The sequence below is a fragment of the Mustela nivalis genome (assembly GCF_964662115.1).
Source record: "Mustela nivalis genome assembly, chromosome: 15".
In the NCBI taxonomy this organism is placed as follows: Eukaryota; Metazoa; Chordata; class Mammalia; order Carnivora; family Mustelidae; genus Mustela; species Mustela nivalis.
Window position 1 is genome coordinate 81,518,286 of NC_139034.1, and position 23,623 is coordinate 81,541,908.

Consider the following 23,623-nt stretch of genomic DNA (forward strand, 5'->3'; position numbering starts at 1 on the left):
GGCTCTGGTGCACATTAGAAAGCAGAACCATATTTCAACTTGCCTTAACCAGTATTTAACTCATTACATTCCACCACCAAACTGATTTCTTCTGTTGACTTTTATCTCTGGTTACTCTTTCCATTAACTAAGCTGAGGACATCGTGGTGCCAGTTCTTTCTTCTCAGTCTTCCTCATGCAAACATACACCTACTTGATTACTCCATTGTTAATGTCCTCACAGTTCCTTGGGCATTGATCTGCTCTTTATTTTCACTGCCTCTATTGTCAGTGCCCTCATTTTCTTTAAAACTTAATTTTCCACCCATTTTCATCACTCAATCCTAGTTCTTAGAGCAATCTAGACCAATTTTGGATATATTTCAATACCTTCAGCCTCACTATCTGACAAAGTTCGAACAGAAATCATGAAGCCCATGATTTATGGCAGATACTGGAGCTGAAGTAAACCTATTTTTCTGGGGTCCATTTGAAGCAACATATTTTCATTTTTCTAGGTCAAAGAAAATCTCAAGGACACAAGCCTACAAATTTAGCACTCTCTTGGCGCCCTGAATCTGGCTCAATCTCTTGGATTTGATTTCAGACTGGCTAATATATCTTTACTATCTTTTCATCTTTTCAGATTGCCAAGTATTCCCCTACTATTTGGGGGATCCCACACTAAACCCCAGCTCACATCTAGGACACTTTCTTATTTAATATTCATAAGTATATAATCTATTTCTTACCTATGTTCATCCTCAGGCAAAAGACCTGCTATCATTGACAGTATCTTTGAAAGGACTACCATTCAATATATTTCTGATTTTAATCTATGGCATGGGTTTCCCAGGGCTATCTGACATTCAGATTAATTATACCACTCAGTACTATGGGCTTCCCTTCATACCTGAGATGGCTACATTTTTATATTCAATTCTAACCACTCTCCTCCGGAGACCAGCTAGTAGATAGCTGGTTTTTTTCCTTTTGTTCACACTTTACCATAGTAATATAATCCAGAACTAATTAGACAGTCTCCTCTCCACTTGTCCTAACAGCTGATCCTACAATCCAAACAGAAATACGTACGATCTTGATTCAAGTATGCAGTACTCACTTTGATCTCTCTACAAAGCAATAGTTATTTAATTATCTTTATTATTTATTGTTATTCTTCTAATTGTCTTTGCATATCACTATTAAATTGGTTTTCCGAAGATTAGGGAGTGTTCATTCATATTAATTATCATTTCCTTTATTGGTTTAACAATTTGGCATACATTTATTACTTTAAAATCACAAAAATGTTTCTATATTTTCTTTCTCAGAGGACATTAATGGCTCCCCATTTTCCTGAAAAATAAAATTCAAAACATGTATGTTTTAAAATACCTCAACTATATTACCATCTTTATGTATGATCCATGTTTTAGATAATCTGTATTTCTCATCTTTCCATAGTAATTCTACACATCAATTTATGGCATTTCTTCCACTAGATTTGCCTTCCTTCCTTATATGTATAAAAACCATATTCTGCATTTTCCAGTTCAAATCTAATTCCAAGAGGAAACCTTACCAGTGTTTGACTATGGAAATAAGGAAAACCAGTCACTTTCTAGATATTTTATTTCCCTGCTTTCTAACCTTATAGTCTTAATAACTCAGAAAATAGTGTAATAATTTATATGAAGTGATTATTACGGCAATAAAAATATCATATTGATATTGGTTAAGCATTAACAATTTTTTATGATTCATTAAGAACATACATTTTGATAAGGTATATCCACCCTTCTGGTCCTCTTTTTTCCAATATGTTAAAATGGAAAGATCCAGCAAAAGTTAATAAACACACATAAATATAGTCACCACAAAAAAGTGAATGATCTATATAGCTAATTAGCTTGATGCTCTCAATAGTACAAAGAAAGGAAATTCAGAAATTATTTCATGCTTTTAATGATAAAGAATAAAAGATAATGATCCTATTTTAAATTATAGTTAAAGCCACCTCTAAGACATAAGGCAAAACTTTGAATCATACACCAGTTATATACTTGCCTATATGTTCCAAATGAGCTTTCTGAAAATATACATCAGCACTATATAAAAGCAAAGTGCTATAAATTTCATATGGGTGGTTGCAAGGTAAAAGGTAAGAATATATATAATATATTAAAAATCACTAATAAAATAAATGCATGGAAATATAAAGAAAAAATTAAAAAATCATTAGGGTAAATATAAAGGAAAAAAATTCTTTTTGTTCAACAAATATAAGTGGAACATAAAGATAGAATAGTTAAAAAGACAGAGACAATTCTTGCCTTTATAATATTTGCTATTTTAGTAGAAGTCAAATAATAAGCTATTAAATAAACATGAAATTTCCCAAATAGTGATAATTCATCAAAAGAACATCCATAGAAAATACCCTAGTGAGAGAGTGGACAGGCAAAGAGGGACTCTAATTGTCACAGTCTTTCCAACAGGACATTGGAACAGAGAGTGAAATGCCAAGAGTCAATTATGAGAAGATTTCAGGCTATACCTAGTGTAAAAGCCTTCAGGTGGAAATGAGAGTTGGTTTCTAAAGGAAATAGAATCTAATGCATTTTAATAAAAATGAAGGAGGAGAGAATGACATGAAATTAAATCAGATAGGGATGAATTCATGTAGAGTCTTGTAGGCTGTGTTTGAGTGTTTCATTTTGCTCTAATATTTTATTAAGATACTGTCTTCCTTAAACTAAGACTAATGTTTGACTAGCCTTTGACCACCAAAGCCTATTTCCATATAAATAAAACAATGTATCCTGAAAAACAAAGACATCTTACTCTTTACTCATTATATTTTATGGAGAAGATATTATATACATATATATACATAATTTTATTGGATTCTTTGCATTTTATTAAGTCAAACACTGTCTAAAATTTTAATTATACCTACAGCTTACAATATTTATGTTATAAAACAGGTGTGGATATTTTCATAGACAGCTAATGTTATTGAACAAACCATTGTGTTTGCTAAATTGACTGTGTCATACTCATAACTACTTAGGTAAATCATGTTTGGGTACCAAATGGAATGTGTCAGATTGTGATGCAGAGATTTCCATTTTCCTCCAAGATGTGACCTTTGGTACCACTGGTGGAAAGAAAGAATAAGATTGCGTCTGCCCATGCCAATCAGTGTGAATACAACTTAATTTGTTGATCTGGACTTTTTCTCCTCAGTTGCTGAACTTTTACAAACATCAATACTATAGACTTAGATTTACAGTGTATACAAATTCTGGTGCACTACTGCTTTTCCTAATAAGAGAGAATAAAATAAAACAGCCACCTTTTATATGTTCCCCTTTCCTTACCACCTCTCTTTAAGCTATTATGCACTGGCCCAGGGTTTATCTCCCTTGAGGATTTCCCTGGCACAGCAAACGAGAGACAGAATATGTTATTTGTACCAAACATGTTGATCACAACAGAAAGACAACTTCTTGTATTATAAAATAATATATACTTGCAGAAATAACAGTTTAAGTGTTGTTATAATATATCACTCTGAAATGTTAGGACTTTCCTAAACTGAACTAAGACACAGATAAATTATATTGTTCAATTTTGATACTGAAGTAAACTAAATCAAATAACTTCCTGACATATCTGTGAAGTCACATTCGACACCACGATTTATTAATTCTCTCAGACTAAACCTAACATATTTGCTAAGTTACCTAGGATTAGAGACTTCAGAGCACCAATGGTCTGATCTATTTCTTCTTTTCATGTTTTATTTTAAAATAATTTTTACAATGTTAAAGAACTGTATTGTGCAAGTATTCCTGTGGATATTCTAAATCACAAGTTACAGGGGCACTGAATAATTGCTTGTGTAGCCATTTTGCTTCATTGTTTAAAGATGTTCATATTGGTCAGAAGAAGGTAGGTTGTGGAAAGAAAAGAGAACAGCTCAGACCTAAGACATTCCAGTGGCCTAAAACAGTAAAGGGTCATTATTCCCTTTCGCTAGACAACTGTAACAGTTTGGGCGGCATGTTCTGCCCTGCATCATCCTCACTCAGGTACCCAGGCCAGGGGAGGCTCTGTCTCTACTCTGTGATTCTATGGTCACCCTGAATAGAGAAAGGGATCATGGAGTTTGCACCCTGGCACAAGAGGTCCCACCCAGAAATGATGCATGTCATTTCTGCTGTCATTATTTGGCTAAAGCAAGTCATATGGCCACACCTAACTTCAAGGAAATGGGGACTTGCAATATTACCCTCTGAACAGAGGAAAAGCTAGAAGTATTTGATGAACAATGCTGATGACCACCCCAATTTCTGTTTTCTCCTTGTTGAATCTCAGGAAGAGATACAAAATCCTATTGTCCAAAAACTTATTCATAATTTACCTTCAACCTGTGTTTTCAGCCTCATCTCCAGTGTGGCCCCCATACCTTATGTGCATTCATGTCAAAATTCCATTTTTCTCTCAACATATCATTCATAGTATTTTTGTCTTCATGTATTTTTTTATGTCTAACATTTCCTTTTTTTCCTGGTATTCTCAGAATCATTCTTTTAAGATTTATATTACATTTCAGCTCATCTGAGAATACTTGACTTCCCCACATCAACTAAGTTGCTTTATTCTGAGGAGTCAGAGTATGTGTAAAAATATGTAATTATTTCAGAGTTTTCATGTAGACGTTGAGTTCTATGATAGCAATTAAGTTATTAATATCAAAACGTGGTTTTACTTGACATCATCTTTCTATTACCTATGATCAAACTACACAAAGCTTCACTCCTCCAGGATATTTAACTGTTATATTTAACTGATATTAAATGACTGTAGGTCAGATGTTGACAAAATCCTACTCTCACAGGCCAAATCCATCAAGATTCCTGTTTAAGATAAAGTTTTATTGGAATGCAGACATATTTGTTGATGCATTATGTATGGCTGCTTTTGGATTATAATAGAAGAATCAAGAAATTGCAATAGGTTATATTTTCCAACAAAGCCTAAAATAATTACTATCTAAATGCACTGGCCTCAATGTTTGTTCTCTACCTCCAAATTCATACATAAAAATTCTAACACCCAACATGATGACCTTAGGAGGAGGGGCCTTTAGGAGGTGATTAGGTTGGAGCCCTCATGAATGAGATTAGTGCCTCATAAAAGGACCCTGGAAGAGCTCTTGTCTTCTTTTCATCACAGGATACAATAAAAGAGCAATCTGCAACCGGAAGAAAATCCTCAGCACAAACCGAGCACCAGCACCCTGATCTTCAACTCCCATCCTCCAGATCTGAGAGAAATAAGTTTTTGCTAATTACAAACCATATAGTGTGTGGTATTTTATTATAGCAGCCTGAGTCAACTCTTAGGGACATTGCCCCTTCATAGGAAGTTTGCAGATCCCTAATCTAAATAAAACTATGACCTTCATAGTTTATGAAAGGAGGGAAGAATTTCATAGTTGCTAAACAACTTTTTCTATTAGTCAACATGCTATATTCTTTATCTCTATTATCTCCTTCAACTCTCAAAATAGACATATATTGGTACATCATCTCCTTTTGTTCTACATGAAAACATTATGGCTGAATTAGGGTAAACTCTTCCAGTCATGTGGCTAGACTTGGGATTAAAACGTTTCACTAATAAGATTTCACATCTGTTCACTCTGTTATTTCACTTCTGGGGTTCCTCCATGGAGGAATCTGGTTATGGTAATGATATAATTGAGCCAATTGTATGTATTGAAATGTGTATGAAAAATAAGCAATGTTCTGAATATCATGAGACAAAAAGGAGAAGAAACAAATTCTCCAGTAAAAAATTCACCATTTTATTATTGTCATCATTTTCCCTTACATGGACCATCATACCTGAACTTTGGACCTAGACCCATCCATTTCTCTTACTTTCTATAACCAAACATTTTTGTTCACACCATTTTACGTATTGCCTGAGCTATTACAACCACCTCTTCAATTTTCCTGCCTCAAGCCTCTTTAATTTCCAACTGAAAGATTAACCTTGTCATTCACTCCTCCTATCTTAAATAACCTTAAATGGTAATCTCATTTTTAAAAACATTAATCTTCTAATGCAAGAATCATTGCAATGATGCCAACCTAATTCATTGGACATACATTTTTGGAGTTTTTTTGTTTTTTTGTTTTATCTTTTTCTTTCTTTCTTTTTTTTAACCTAATGTGATATTCTATACTCTAAACTAATTGGATGGTAAGCTATTGGTCAAAAACAATGAGTGGTCTCCAGGATTATGTTGCTTCCGATGTTCTATTCATTTGGATTTTGTTTCACTTTCATGTTCTATGTCTACTCTGTCTACTCCTTACCTTGCCTTCAAGCTTGTAATGAAGCTAATATTTTCTTCTAAATGTTTCTCTGATGCCAGTGGTAGTAATGCAAATTTCTGTAAGGCTATTTATATCTCAAATGACAGGACCACATCTTGCTCATTAATAGAGTGATTTGCATAATTGCCAGTTTCCTTTAAGGATTAGTTTGGTCTAATGTACCAAATAAGGATTTTTAGACCCAATCGGCTAGAGTTCAAATTCCAACTTTTTTACTTAGTTCTCATTTCCACATGAACTTGGGCCAGTCTTCTTACAGTGATCAGTTACTTCATTTGTATAATTAGAGATCTAATACCTTTTAAGATGGCTATACACACACACACTCACACACACACATATACAGACACACACATATACATGCGTATGTGTATATATATATAAACATATCTTTTACATATCTGATACATCTATCATGTATCTATCTCCATTATCCATTTATCATCTATCTATATATCTATCATGTATCATTTATCTATCATCCATCATCTATATATCTATTATCTATCATTTATCTTTCTACCTTAATTTAGAACAAAGCAATGGCTTGACGCATATAGATAGTTCTGTCTCTGAAATAGCAGTAATGTGAATATGAGTCATAAACTTTAGAAATTAAATGTGCTGCTTCTTGCCCTGAAGCTCACAAATAATGAGACTATTATTAACAGATGACTATAAAAGAGAACATAGATAAGAGTCCATTATTTCTCAAATGGTTGTTTTTTTCCTGGTAGCATTTTGTTTGGAAATTGATCTTTCTGAGCCCAACCTGTATGAGTAAGTATAAACTTCTCATGGTTTTGAAATGAGATGATGGAAGGATGGAAACATCCAGGGATAGAAAATGATCATGAAGCCAACTCCGTTCAGTTTTCAAGTACAGATTAACCATTTTGGTTATTGGCCAATGTCGCTTTGATGGCCAGCAAGCTCCAAAACAGAATAGGTACAGAGATCTTGATCCTTTGCTTTGTTAACAATGTTCAATTTCCTTAGAGGATTGGGTGACTCAATGTCTTAGCAACTAAAAGGGTATTTCAGCTTTGAGAGTACAAAGAGCAAGAAAGAAATGAGAGCAAATAAATTTTTCCCAGAAATTACTACCAGAATTGAAACTCATAGAAATACTACTTATTTAGTTGACAACCACAAACCAAAAACAAAAGCAAAGTTAAGCATTGATTAGAATATTGTTAGGAAACAAACTGCTGATTGAATCATGAAAGTTACAGTGAAGAAATGAGACTAACAAATTCAAATATCTATGTAATGGGTAAGATACTCCAAGACAAAAATTTTTAGGGAAAGAACTTGAATTATGTTTAAGTAATAGAAGTTAAATCCTTTAACAAAGGTTCCATTAATAATAGTCAGATTAAGTTTTTCTATTTCCATATACAAATTTCAAAAGTTGAACCTGACATTTATTTTTAACTTCTCTTTCACAGTATTACTTGTATGGAATTGCTTTTTAAGATTTCAACATAAAAGCATTGATTTTGTATTTAGTTGTGTTTTTTTTTTCCTTTTTGATAGCTTTCCCTTTGTTAGACTTTAAGTCTACAATTTGCAAAATCAATAAAAACACAGCTTTTCCCAAGAAAGAAAAGTCCTCTAGAGGTTTACCTGAGAGTGTCTCGGGCATGATTTCTGTGACCTTGAACTATTTGTGAAGTACCAGTGGTGACTTTTCAGAGTGTCACATCAAAATTGGTTTTCCGTCTCCAAGGAAGGTTCAGCATGTAATGTCAGTAACAGCTGGGGTAAAGGCAACAATTATATGTCAGCTCTGCTTTCTTTTCAAAGAGAGCATTTTCCCAGGCTGACACATTGCTGGGGAGAAAAAGGACACACACAAAAGTTTGTTTTCATTTTCAATTATTTTTGGAGCTATGAAGCCTGTGACGTGCCAATAATAGTAAACAAAAAATTGACACCAGTGACCATAAGATGTGGAAGCTACTGTGGTTAGTACACATTGGGGTTGGCCCCTTGCAATTTTATGAGTTTGGAGAAGAGGAAGGGAAGAAATCCAGAAAGCCATACACATTTAATAAGATTTTTCTAGCTATAAAAATACACACTCCCCCATGCCTTTGAAACTCCCACGTTTAAGGAATATAGAAATAATTGCTCAGCATGAACTCATTGCAAAACAGTTTAAGATTGACTTAAGCAAGTATCCTCGCCCTTTATGAAGCCTAAGGCAGCACCATTGTTCACACATTATAGGACCTTATTTGTGCTGTTTGAGAACTAGCCTTAAAAAGAACACTGTAAAAGGAAAATGCTGAAAGCTACAACTAATTAATGTTTAATCTACACTTTATAAAACATAAAAAAAGAAAACTGTTTCATTTATTGAAAACAGTTGTGTGGGCTCGCTGGCAGAAGGAACCACTATGTTATGTTATGAAATAATCAGAGGAAAAACCCTCTAATGCGCTTTTCATAACACTTAAAGGAGGTATTCTAATATCATAGAAACCTTGGGGGAAGGTTGCAGACAAAAAGCAACATAATTAAATTTCAGTGAAAGGCCTGCCAGAAATGGATTAAATCAATGGTCCTGTTATTCTTGGTAGACCTTACTTTGGGGGCTCAACCAACAGGGTAAACACCAATCATGAGACACTGTCTTGGTTGAGGTTTTGCTTGATCAGGATTTTCAACTATTTATTTTCAGAACTTAATATGGGTTTTTAAATGTAAGGGTGAAATGCCCTTATTTTACTGATGAAAATTCAGTGACGTTTTAGCTGAATGCCAGTGACTTGAATATACCTTGTCCTATATGGTAAAAAAGAAGCTGCTGGAGAAAAGGAGAAAACATTTCAAGTCTAATCACCCTTGCTTGATGACTTAGTTCAGGCTGTCATTTATACAGGGCCAAATCCAGGTTTATTTGTTTGTTGGGGTCTAATATTTTCCATGTGAACAGTTTGCCCCAAGCACTAATTCCATCTTTTCAAATAATTTAGGGAGGAAGAGGTGGGCTTTCAACAGAAGGAGGTGCCCAGCGGGAGACCTGCATAAGTATGGACAAATAAAAATGTTTAGCAAGATCGTATGTTGGCAGACCATTAGGACAGATGGCTACAGACCTTTCCTCTCCTTCCATACATTGGAAAACAAACAAATAACCCACACTATGAACCTGGAGGGCATTATGTGAAGGGAAATAAACCAGTATAGAAGGAAAATATTGCATGACTCCACTTATATGAGGCATTGAAAACAGCCAATCTCATAGAAGCAGAAAGTCAAATAGTTTTTGCCAGGGGCCAGGCGGGGGGGGGGGGGGAGGGCAAGAAGCGGGAAGGGGAAGGGGAAGAAGGGGGTGTTGTTCAATGGGTATAGTTTCTGTTATGAAAGATGAATAACTTCTGGAGATCTGCCATACAACATTGTGGCTATAGTGAATGATACTGTATTGTTCACTTAAAATTTTGTTAAGAAGATGGATCTCATATTAAGTGTTCTTTCCATGATTTAAAAAAAAAAAAAAAAAGTGGGAAAAGAAAAGAACCAAGTTCTCCCTGAGAATTCAGGATGGAACCAGTGCCATTGTTTAGATGGGCCCCGAGCAATTGGCCATGAGGCTCTTTAGCAGCTCAGGGCCTTGGGGGATGGAAGGGGAAGGGTTAATAGGACACAATCATAAAAAGTTCTATGTTTATTTGGAGAGAGCATTTGAGGAGAAAACTAGTTGGAAAGTTTTTCTTTGCTTGCCTAAAGCCATGGAGCTCTAAAACTTCTGCCATTTCAGCTGCAGACAGGAATTCATGGAAATTTTGAGCCAGACATTTTTCCTGAGGGCATTTACAAAACATCCCCAGCAGTGTACACATTTAAAGACATTCAAACAAAAGGAAAGAGAAGTAAATGTCGCTACACATTGCAAATACTGCTGATAATGTCTATGTGTGTTCAGAATTTAACTTGGGAGCATTTTAGCCAGCCTGAGAATGCTTGCAATAATGTATTAGCTCTGAGCTGAGAAAAAGTCTGGACATTAAGGGAGGAGATAGAACCAATGAGGGATAGAAAAACCAATAGGAGGGGCCCATAGCCAGATGAAAATAGAAGAAGGTGTGTCTGGGTCTAGATTCCTCATCACACTTGGCTAAAGATGGTACCAATATTCCAGTGGTGGGCTTGATATTTAATCTCCAAGCACATAAATTAGCAATCGATATACAGTGTGCATTATTAGAAATCACATACACACAAATTATACTTAGATATGTAGATCTTGGTGTTTTATAAGTTTCATATTTCTACATATGTACACATAAGGATATCCTTACTTAAAAGTTTTAATCTGTTCCATGAATTATTTTAAATTACATCAATTGGACAGCCACATGCAAAAAAATGAAATTGGACCATTTCCTTACACCACACACAAAAATAGACTCAAAATGGATGAAGGACCTCAATGTGAGGAAGGAATCCATCAAAATCCTTGAGGAGAACACAGGCAGCAACCTCTTCGACCTCAACCGCAGCAACATCTTCCTAGGAACATCGCCAAAGGCAAGGGAAGCAAGGGAAAAAATGAACTATTGGGATTTCATCAAGATCAAAAGCTTTTGCACAGCAAAGGAAACAGTTAACAAAATCAAAAGACAACTGACAGAATGGGAGAGATATTTGCAAACGACATATCAGATAAAGGACTAGTGTCCAAAATCTATAAAGAACTTAGCAAACTCAACACCCAAAGAACAAATAATCCAATCAAGAAATGGGCAGAGGACATGAACAGACATTTCTGCAAAGAAGACATCCAGATGGCCAACAGACACATGAAAAAGTGCTCCATATCACTCGGCATCAGGGAAATACAAATCAAAACCACAATGAGATATCACGTCACACCAGTCAGAATGGCTAAAATCAACAAGTCAGGAAATGACAGATGCTGGCGAGGATGTGGAGAAAGGGGAACCCTCCTACACTGTTGGTGGGAATGTAAGCTGGTGCAGCCACTCTGGAAAACAGCATGGAGGTTCCTCAGAATGTTGAAAATAGAACTGCCCTATGACCCAGCAATTGCACTACTGGGTATTTACCCTAAAGATACAAACGTAGTGATCCAAAGGGGCACGTGCACCCAAATGTTTATAGCAGCAATGTCCACAATAGCCAAACTATGGAAAGAACCTAGATGTCCATCAACAGATGAATGGATCAAGAAGATGTGGTATATATACACAATGGAATACTATGCAGCCATCAAAAGAAATGAAATCTTGCCATTTGCAACAACATGGATGGAACTAGAGCATATCATGCTCAGCGAAATAAGTCAAGCAGAGAAAGACAACTATCATATGATCTCCCTGATATGAGGAAGTGGTGATGCAACATGGGGGCTTAAGTGGGTAGGGGAAGAATCAATGAAACAAGATGGGATTGGAAGGGAGACAAACCATAAGTGACTCTTAATCTTACAAAACAAACTGAGGGTTGCTGGGGGGAGAGGGGTTGGGAGAAGGGGCGGTGGGGTTATGGACATTGGGGAGGGTATGTGCTTTGGTGAGTGCTGATTCACAGACCTGTACCCCTGGGGATAAAAATACATGTTTATAAAAAATTAAAAATTAAAAAATAAAATAAAATAAAATAAATTACATCAATTGTTCAGATACCTGAGCCTTATTTGCAGTCACAGTCCATAGGCCAAAGGTAATGCAGGTAGACCTCGCTCTTCAGGACTGTTGCTCAGAGTGAGTGCCGTTCACACGGAAGCCTGGCTTTCCAACTGTCTTTAGGCACTGCTCCTTGTGCATCTGCGTGACATTGAGAGCCCACACTGAGATTTGCTTTAAGCTCTGTACATATGCCAATAATAATCCCCAAGGAACAATTTTGTCTACTTTATCAAATTTGTTGAAATCTATAGCAATACAGGAAATGCTAAAACAATGACAGTAGCTCTAGCCTCTTACCTTTCTTTCCTTCCTTTCTTCCTCCTTCCTCTCTTCCTTCCCTTTTTCTCTTTTTTGCAGTAGAAAACAAAAGGAGTCGCTGTGTGCAGGAAAGGAGGAAGATGACTTCAGATGCTTTGTCAAAGCCACTGAACTAACATCCCGAGAAGTGACACAAGTGACATAGGTTAATTTGCATCTCATGAAACAGTAAAATCTCAAATATCTTCATCACAGGAACATTGCTATAGGAATGAAGCTTTGGGTTTGTATCTCACTGCCTGCCTGCTCAGGTCTACAGATAATTTATGGAAGCACCTGACTTGCACATTTTCATGGAACCTGACACAAATTCTCTAAACAATCCACTAAACTGTTTTGCACCCCTGAGTGTGGCAACCATCACCCCAAGTGTTTCACAGGTCTTGTCTCTTGTCTTCACAATGACCTTACGAGGTAAGAAGTGTTTCTTCATTTTGAGGATGAAGGAGCTAAAGCTTAGAGAGGTTAAGTAAATTGTCACAAATTTACTAACAGTGGTGCCAGGACAAAAATGCCTGCCGCACTCCAGAGTCTGGGATGTTCAATGTTATATTACTTGCTTCTCTTTTTTACAACAATGTTATAAGACTTAAATAAGAGATACAAAGCAAATTTTGCAACTGCTGGATGTGACGCTGTGTACCCTCCATCATAATGGGTAGCGATAAAAATATTTTTATTGGGAATTTCTCACTATATTTGAGTGAAAACAAAGGTTCTAGGTTTGAGTCAGCAAACAAATCGGTGGGATTATTTCATAACGAGGCACATTAAACAGCTTTGATGTGATTGCAACCATGTCCTCATAAATACTTTTGGTTAAGTGTATTGGAATTGCTTTAGAGTCGGATTTTTCAAGTTCCTTCAAAATCAGATTGTTTTTTTTTTTTTTTTTTTTTTTTTTTTTTTAATTTGAGAGAAAGAGAGCCAGCAGAAACTGTGGGTGGAGGGGCAGAGAGAGAGAGAGAGAGAAGCCGACTCCCCACTGATCAGGAAACCTAACTCCGGGCTGGATCCCAGGACCCTGAGATCATGACTTGAGCTGAAGGCAGATACTCAACTGACTGAGAACCCAAGTGCCCCCAAATCAGATCATCTTTTTTTTTTTTTTCTTGATACGTCTTACATATCTACAATACACAAGCAAGTGCTAGGTTCTTAAAAGCTAAATAAAAAAAAAAAATCACACAAAAAAATGTACATCTGGTGAAAGATTTGTCTTGAATATGTGAAGAACATTTTATCTCAATAATAAGGCAAACTATCCAATAAATGTTCAAGTTATTAAATAGACACTTTGCTAAATAAATTATACAAGTGACAAATACACATATGAAAAAAATCTGTAGTATCTCTAGTGATATGAAAGATTAAAACCACAATTAGAGATCACTACACCCCAAAAGTCACCCCAAAAGTCACTTTTTTAAACCAAACGTTGAGAATGTAAGCACTTGAAAAATTCTTATGCTGCCAGTCGAAATTTTCCAAATGGCAGATCCACTTTAGAAAACAGTTCCGCTGTTACTGCCAAATGTAAACATGCTTATCCAGAAACCCAGTCTCCCTAGTTATAATTATTTAACTGATAGAAATGAAAACATTTCTATAGGAAGACCTAAAATAGTGCTCTTTATTAACAATCTCAAACTGACAGCTGAAGCAACCTTCAGCTGTCAACAATGAACAGGTAAACAAATTGTGGTCTATCCATATAATAGGATACTAAAACATAACAAAACACCAAACAGATAGATAATTAGATAACGCACTGATAATACACAACCAGAATCATGATCACATTATGGCAAATGACAGAAACCAGACACCATAAATTCTAGAGTAAATGATTCCATTTAAATGAAATTCTAGAACAGACACAGCTCAAGTGATGGAAAAGCAAATCTGCAGTAATCTAGGGCTGGGTGTGGGGAGAGGGGGGGATCCACTGCTCTGGGGCAAGAAGGAAATTTTGGAATGATGGAAATGATCTAAACTATAATTGTAGTGATGATTGTGTGACACTATATACTAGTTAAGATTCATCAATTATACATGCAAAATTGGTAAATTTCATTGTATTTTACTTCAATTAAGCTGCTTTAGAAAAAAATCTCATTACATTATCACAATATCCCAGTAATAAGGTGAGTGTTAGTTCAGTTTTACAGAAGAATAAATGAAGTAAATTTCTCAAACTCATGCACTTAAGGAGTGAGAGAATATATATATGAGCCAGGTATCTGGAACAGCAAATTGAAAGTTTTTTCATTTGTCCAATTGTTCCCAGAGCCTTTATGTCTGTCCTTATCCTCGGCCACATTTGGCATGAAACCTGACCCCTGAAACCCCCGCTTACAGTTACCTGATCTGGATCAGGATAATAGCATTTATTATCATAATTTCTTTAGTGTCAATAAAATTAATAGAGAACGCCAGTTCTTTTCTGTAGCATTACCATTATTATCAATTGCTGTATTTACCTATTTTTAACTGACTTTAACCTAGGTTTCCCTATTCATAATGAATGGAGAAATAACAAAGCTTCTTATTTTATTTTTAACATAGGATAATTTGTTCTAAAATAATATTCTATTAAATAATTACAATTCTTAAACAAGTAATCAGTGGTAACCTGGGGAAGAGAGTGACTCCCACAATGTCATATCAGGTTCAGGGAAGACATAGGCTTAATTGTGAATCCAGTGGCCAAGTCTTTACATAAAAAAATAATTTTCATGCTGTTGGTAGATAGCAGCAGGAAGTCATTGAAAAAAAGCTCTGAATTTATGAGGGACTTGAAAAACCTGATTCAAATGGTTTTCTCTTTTGCAAGTTTCTACAGTCACTAGTAGAAAGATACACAACCCACATGCGTATAGCCAGTTTCATGACTGAATGATGGGGCTTCTCTAGTAATAAATCAAGGCAGAGTGATACAGCTTGAGAGAGAATTCAGAAACACATTTTTTTTTTAAATGTGTCAAAAAAGAGAGGATGGCTAGGGCCTGACTTGACTTAGGATGGTTTAAGCTGGAAGAAATGGAGATATCTGCCTTCATCGTTATTTCTGTGCAGAAATCTGTGATATAAAATGTAGCTAGACTCCATGGATAAATCAAATAAGTAGCTTCTAGTAGGAACTGTATTACTTTATGAAATAATTATGCAATTGTTTGTTACCTACTCTTCTAGAGCTTGTTAATCAAATGTATTCATACCTGACCTGTAGTGTGGAAGGATTACTTCATGGAGAGAACTATACACTCTGTTGTGATCCTGACTCATTTCTCTTTAAATTGTTTTCATGTTTAAGTAAAAATCTTTATGAAGGATAAATTTTTTCTTTGCAAATTGAGTTCACAAACAGCAAGTCAAGTCATGGACGACTGTATGCATATAAGTATCTAAGCAAACAAAATTATGTACTTGCAGAATTTCTGCAAAAACCTATGTTGGGAAATGTAACAAAATCATTATCTTTCCACATTTACAGTTTGATTTTTCTATGTGGCAAAGAGTGACCATGATTTGCGTGATATAGCTCTAACTTATCCAACCATTATAAAAAGACCGAAGATCATCTTAGCATCAGAAATAATAGTAGAGAATGCTCAATGAAAATTTACTATGTAGTAGGGAATATTTTCAGTGCTTCATCTATATTAACTTAATCAAGTCTCACAACAGACCTATAATGTAGGCTACTATAATTCTGTCTACCTTACAGATGAAAAAACTGAGGAACAGATTTTAAAGAACATGTCAATGATACAGAAATAATGGCAGAACTGGGCATGACCTCAGCAGCAGAGTGTTAGAATCCCTGATCTTCATTTTTTTTTTTTTTAAGATTTATTTATTTATGAGAGAGACAGAGAGAGAGAGTGAGAGTGAGCTTGGAGGAAGGAGGGACAGAGAGAGAGAGAGTCTTAAGCAGACTGAGCATAGAACCTGACATGGGGCTCGATCTCATGAGCCTGAGATCGTGATCTGAACTAAAACCAAGAGTCTGAAGCTTAACAAACTGCACCACCCAAGCACCCAAGAATCCTGGGTCTTAAGCACTACTTTCTCTTGCCTTCAAAGAAATTGAGCTAAAGTCATTCTTTCTTGTGTAAGCTTATTTTACAAGTTCAATAAGTATTTACTTACCTAAAAAAATCAACATATTCTCATTTTCCATCAGACCTCAAGATAAACACGGCCCCTGAGGCTCTCACTATGCAAAGGTATGGTAGAACTTTGCAGATATCTGTACAGAGTCCTTGGAATATTGGAGGTTTGACCCTGTTCAAAAGGTTATGTTCCACTTGGTAAGGACATACATAAGGCTCACATTCTGACTGCCCTCCTGGCTCCACTTCAAAACCCCTTGACAAAGTGAGTCCATTTTATTGCGCCTTTCATCATGACAAGACTATGGGTGGCAAACAGCATGCCGTTTTTTGTTCCCTTTCTTTTTTTTCCCCCATGTAGTATAGTTGCATCCATGCCAATGTTGATTCTTTTTATCACTGCACATCATGGAAAGAAGAGATTTCTCCACCCCCTCTGTCTGCAGCAGCTACTTGCAAGTCATTTGTTGTGGGAGTTGCCTGGACATGTTCCAAGCTATTTGGAGTTTTGATTTTTATTGTTTCTGTTCTTAGTTCTACTTTTTTTGTCTGAGGTTGATCCTGCTTTTTCTTATACATACTTAAATGAGATAAATAGCTCATTGTGAAAAACCATAACACAACACCTCGCTTTTCATCTACTGGCACAGAGATAGTACAAACTCTGTGAAAATGCTTTGTCCCCCCACGAATCCTCATTTCCTTCCCCTCCGTTGTTGCTTATAACCACCCACCTCAATGGTAGCCAAGCGTTTTTGCAACTGTATGCTTTGCTTCTCTGCTTCTTAGCCTTGTGCTTCTTCTTTCTTTGCTTGGATCTGTCGGAATGAAGTCTTCTCCATCAGTGGATTAGCTCTACTGTTTGCTGGGTGCCAGCTTCATCCGTATCTTTCCTGGTAGCCACTCCATCTGTTTTGGTGTCTGGCTTCCCAGCTGTCTCCTTGTTACACTGAAAGTGACTTTTTCTTTTGTATTTGCTATTTGCTCAATGACCTCCAAGATGAGAGAGCAAAAACTGAATTTTTGCCTTCATATTCAAAGTGAAAACAATTCCTTGATTAAATGTACCAACTAACTTATTATGCTCCTGTGTTTTAGAGTATCATAAAAATAAGCTTTAGCAACATACCTTAAAATAAATGGCATAGAGTATTTTGTATAAGAAATCTGTCTGGGATGGATGCATTGATGTGAAAATCATTTTAATATCCTCATATGCTTATTCCATATGTTATCACAAAGTAACATAATGATATGAATGTTCCTGCAACCTTCAAGGATGACATCTTGGCAGTACCATATGATAATGGGTCAGGTATTTTGATAGAGTCATTAAAAATATTCAAGCATAAAGCCTACTGTTTAATGTATTCTTTGACATTTGATAAACCAGAAACAAACAAACAAACAAACAAACAACAAAACAAAACAAAACAAAAACACAAGGTTTCAAATGAGCCAGCCACCTTTCACACTATCTTTCAAAAGCAGAAGGATGGAATTGACCAAAAGAATCAAAATCTGTCATTAGTATCCATCACTGTCAAATTTCTGGTCAACTTGTCCTTCACAGAAGTAGCTCATGATGCATTCCTTGATCTGTGATAGGCTTAATTCCTCCTCCAGAGCAATTAATATGTCTTCTCAACAAGTATGATTTAAAATGACTTGTATGATGAGGATCATTTTATGTGGCATACTTTCTTGATGTTATTATAAAACTCAAAAAATGGATGGATGAATAATATAAAGTGGCAAAAAGAGAACAGTTTTTGAGGATGAGCACAACTTGAGCTTAGAATCTAGAGGTAATAATAAATAGAAAGAGGCACATGGTAGATATGAAATTGAATTTGATTCAAAATAAAAAAAGCCTGACTCTAATCTTTGCTGTGCTCAGAGACTGAACTCAGAGGACACAGATCTTCAGTGGAATCTGTAGATCAGGGATTTTAAAACTCTTGACTATATAGAACTCCAGGGAGTCCCACAAGGATGACTCAGGGATCATGAAGAAGACAAAGGAGTTCAGGTGGGCAGACCTTTCCACCAGAGAGCATTCCAGAACAAAGCCATTTTTAAAATATCACCTATACTGGGCAAATCTGTAAAACTGTGCTTAAAGAAAGGGAACTGAGGCTTAAAAATGTTCGGATAGCACTTTTTGATGTGGCCTTAATGAAATTGCTAGACTATACAATGTGGTCAATTTTACCTTTGAGTTGTATTGGGTAGATGTGGAGTGCAAAGAACTGGATGTACATCTTACTTTGTTCCAAGTTGCTAGCACAACCTTCCATCTAGGAGAGTGATGGGCTGCTTCCAGAGTTGTATTGGGTAGATGTGGAGTGCAAAGAACTGGATGTACGTCTTACTTTGTTCCAAGTTGCTAGCACAACCTTCCATCTAGGAGAGTGATGGGCTGCTTCCAGGGAGAATATATGTCTCCTCCTCAGTGGCTGATACCTTTTGTTACATAAGTGTTAACCTTGTGAGATGAGAAATGATTTCAGACTTACAGTGGATTCAAATAACAAGTTCATGATGAGTCTTTTTTGGAAATTAAATATTTTTTAAATAGTAAATTTACTATTTTTTAAAAATCATTTCTACCCCTTTCTTCTATGGCCAGTCTCAAGTTTGAAGATACCCCATTAGAATTTAAGCATGAGAACAAATTGTGCCTTTTACATGGAATGGTGACCATGATAAGATTGCATCAATTGATAAAAATAGTCCATGTTTAGCAAAGAATTGTGCTCAACAGAGAGTAACAGAGATCAAGAAAACAGGTATTTAATTAAATTAAGTTTTAATTTTATTTAATGAGTGTATTAATCAGGGTTCTGCAGAGAAGCATAACCAATAGGATAGATAGATGATAGATGTATAGATAGATAGATAACTATAGATCTCTAGAGAGTCACCCTGAGGAGAGTTGCAATTTGAGTCAGATGGCAGTCTGCTGAGAGAATTCCTTCTCTTCTTGAGGAAGTCAGTGCTTTTCTTGTTTGTTTGTTTGTTTGTTTGTTTTTTAGGAAGGCCTTCAATACATTGGATGAGACACACCCATACTATGGAGGACAATCTGCTCTACACAAAGGCTACTGATTTAAATATGAATCTTATCTAAAATACATTCACAGAAGCATTTTGAATAATCTTGGACCAAATATCTAGTATCATGGACTATAATTAATACATAAGATTAATTATCACAGATAGACAATCAAGAATTATTATAACAGCTACATACTGTCATCAGGGACCTAAAGATTTTCAATATTTCTGCCTCATCGAACTTAGCACATGACTATCATCTTCCAGATTGCCTCATGGTCACAAGATGGCTGCTAATATTCAGGCAACATAGCTGTGATTCCAGGAAGGAAGGAGTACAAGCAGAATGGTATCATTAATGCTGCATTCGCACATTCTGTGGCATTCCATTGCCCATACCAAATCCTCACCTTAATCTGTAGAACAAATTGGAAAACAGTTTTTAGTGAGCATAATACAATTGCCAACAAAAATATGATTCTGTTAGGACAAAAAAAGGAGGGGAGCATGTACATTGAATAAGCAAATAGCAGCCTTTGCCACAGCAGCTGTCTTTTTAGGAGCACTTGTGTGCCAGGTCATGTGCTGAGTACTATGTACATATGATCTCATGTACTCTCACAAAAGCCCTATGGAATAGAAATAATCATAATCATCCTCACTTAAAGGGCGAAAAGCGTAGGCTTAAAAGCTTTAAGCAACTGGGTCCAGGTCAAACCCCATAGGAAGAGGTACCTGGAAATTGACCGTGGGACCTTCCGACAGCTCTGGCTGTTTCATGGCTGCATGTCTCCTCAGTCAACTGATGATTGCTCTTCACCCCCTGTGGTTTTAAGTGCTCAGCATCAAGTGACTTTTGTTCTTAAACTCAAAACCACAAGGTTGCAAGAGTCCTTCTACAACTTCTAATTGCATATAAAATATTAACTTGAGCAATTGTGCTCCCAATATTCGCTTACATGAGGCACATTAAATTAAGCCTCTTCTGTTAGTTATCTCAGATTATTTAAATTGAATAAAAGATAGTTCACAGATGCCATTTGTGTAATACATTAAAATATCGAATAGTTTTTTTAATCAGGGAGTCCACCCATCTGACCTTCCATTGCCAAGCCACATGAAAACCAGTGCTGATTTTATGTTGATGCGTACAAGCTATACTTCCCCCAAGTGATTCAAGACACTGAGAAAATCAATCACTCTGCTTACAATCCCAAAGTTCAGTTATCCTGAAGTCATTCCTAGTTTTCTTCTTTGCGTCTATCTTCAGCCCAACCAATTATCTCTGCCCTCTCCCAGTATCCTCTATGTCCAAACCTGGGCTTGGCTTCCCTATCCTAGTAATGGGTGAGTGAAAATGGTCCCCATTGTGTGCCTCAACTCATTGGTCCCAGGAGGCCCACAATGAAGTTACTATATCCATTCTAGAAGACCAGTTAGATGCTGCCTTGTCTTTTGAAATAGATAGCAGGTTTTATTATTTTAAACTTAGTGCAGATTTTGTTTTTCTACTTGACTGATATTGTGACCTTCATACTTCTTCCATTAATGCTACTGATTCTAATTTGATTTTGCTGCTTTGCTGCCCCCAGAGTCCAAGAGCTAATGCCATCTATGGAAAAAGAATTCTGACCATGTGTTCTAACAGGCATTAATTTTGTGGCCTCCTAAAAATCAATTGTGTCCAAGGACATAAAATTAATTCCCCATTGGTTTATCCCAGAGGCTTATAAGGCTTTCTTAATTAACCTCTAAATGGATGCTGGAAAGTGGCTGTGTCCTAGACTAGTCCTTTTCTCATATTGAGTTCCTGTCTTCCTGGGTGACCCTTCCTGCCTTTAACACAGAACAAACCTTCCTCCTGGATGGTCAGTGTAAACTCCACACTTATCACACCATACCACCAGCTACTCAACCCTCCCCACACATAAGCAGTTTAATAATTATCATTGATCTGCCTGTCTCCATGGTGGAAAGACGGTGGAGGTGAGGAGAATCTGAGATTGTGAATTCTTTTCCAGGTGTTCAAGCTGCCACAGCTTCCAAGGAAGGTATGTAGAGAAGCTTCCAATTAAATTCATGCCTTCTCTAGACATTGGAGAACTTGTCTCCAAGTTTCTCTATTGGACTTTTGACTTTAGCAGATGGGGCTAAAATAATTATAAGAAGGAAGGACTTTATTCACCTCCAACTTGACCTCTTTTCCTTAGCTTTACATCTTAATTTTAGCAAGGAATATCTTCTGTCAGAGAGAAAGAGGTAGAGGTGAATCCAAGGACAGCCAGATGAAAGCACAGGAAAATTTCCATTTGTCCAAGCAGAACTTTCCCAGGCAGCCCACCCCAGAATTTTTCAATAGCAGTTAGGTTCTCTCAGATGGGAGACTGAACCAGGCCAAATTTTCAACACAAGCTGCACCGCAAGAAACAAAAAGAGAGGAGAAATCTAATAAAGGAAAACGGCCTTGGAATCATGAGGAGTGGGCCTATTCTTTGTCCCCCACAGGAATCCTTTTCCTTAGTGTCTTGGTCTGATAATAACTGTGTGCCCTTGTGGTTGGCAGGTATGTCACTCTAATGCTCAGGACCGGAATAGGTGAGTGTGGGTGAAGAAAGGAGTGGCTATTGTGCTTCTCCACCAGTGGATGGTACTTTCTGGGTCATCAAGCCCTTTAAATATTAAATATTCCTTCGGGTTTGGTCCCCAGAAAAATGCCTTCCTGCCTTCCAATAACAACTAACAACTTTGCCTTTTATTTGAGAGCCAGTAAATCCCAGAAGTTCACTCACAGACTTCTAATTGAGAATATTTTGCCCTGATGGTTAACATGTACCACTAACAATAAGATCTATCTGCTGCCTGCTCCCAGTTTTCTTGTCTGCTTAAGTCAACTCAACAATTTCCCCAAAACTCTGCCCAGCTAGATGGAATTAATTGATAGCATCCCTCTAAATCCACCATTTCAATGGGAGATATAATTAGGGCTGCAGGACAGATTTTAGTAAACTCTAAGGGACATATGGGGTTGCTATGAATGAAACATCCAGGACCCAGAAGTTCAAGTCCATCTGTTTAGAAAGACACAGAATCCTGAAGACTAAATAAATAAATAATAAAAAAATAAATCACATGCTTCAGAGAAAGAGACATCTTTGCCGTAGGCTTTAGCTGAAGGTTGCATGTGGAAGACCAAGCACTGAATCTGGCTGTTATTTATGATTTGAATTCTTTTGAAATTTCTTTCTGGGCCTCTTTCTTTTCATATATAACATGAGGATGATAATTCTTAGCCAATAACATCGGTGTAATGACCAAACAAAATAACATACCTGGTTAACCAGGAAAGCTTTGCAGTTGGATGAGCTAGTGGAGCTCATGCTTTGTATAAGTCAGTAATATTTTAGAATACAGTCTCTGTGAAGTACATGAGAAATGCCCCCTTAAAATTCTTCACCTTATGATAATAATAATAATATAATCATGCAAGGCAGTGGCGCAGGAAGGAGAGTCAGAGACACAAGTTACTTATTATTGGGTGTTGGCGTGGAGGGTGCTTTGTTGTAAGAGTCTCTACATTTTTGAAGGGCAAATGGAGTGAGTATATAAAAGGAACATGGACCACACAGGATATTTAAAGACAATCTTCTCCATACTTTGCAAATCCTCAGCAGCATGAAAGTCATCAGAAACCTACTAGTATCCAGTTAACTAAGTCAGCTAATAGGCAGGCCAATGACTTCGTCTCCATTCCTAGAAATACTGAGTCTCCTTTTACACATAAAACAGAACCCTAAGGCTGGCTCAGTGGGTTAAGCCTCTGTCTTTGGCTCAGGTCATAATCTCAGGGTATTGGGATCAAGCCCCACATCAGGCTCTCTGCTCAGCAGGGAGCCTGTTTCCTTTCCTCTCTGCCTGCCTCTCTGCCTACTTGTGATCTGTCTCTGTCTCTGTTAAATAAATAAATAAATAAATAAATAAATAAATAAAACAGATCCCCTAAAATTACCACCCATCTTGTTTCTACATGAAGATTCATTGGATCAAATCAATATTTCCTTCTCAGAAT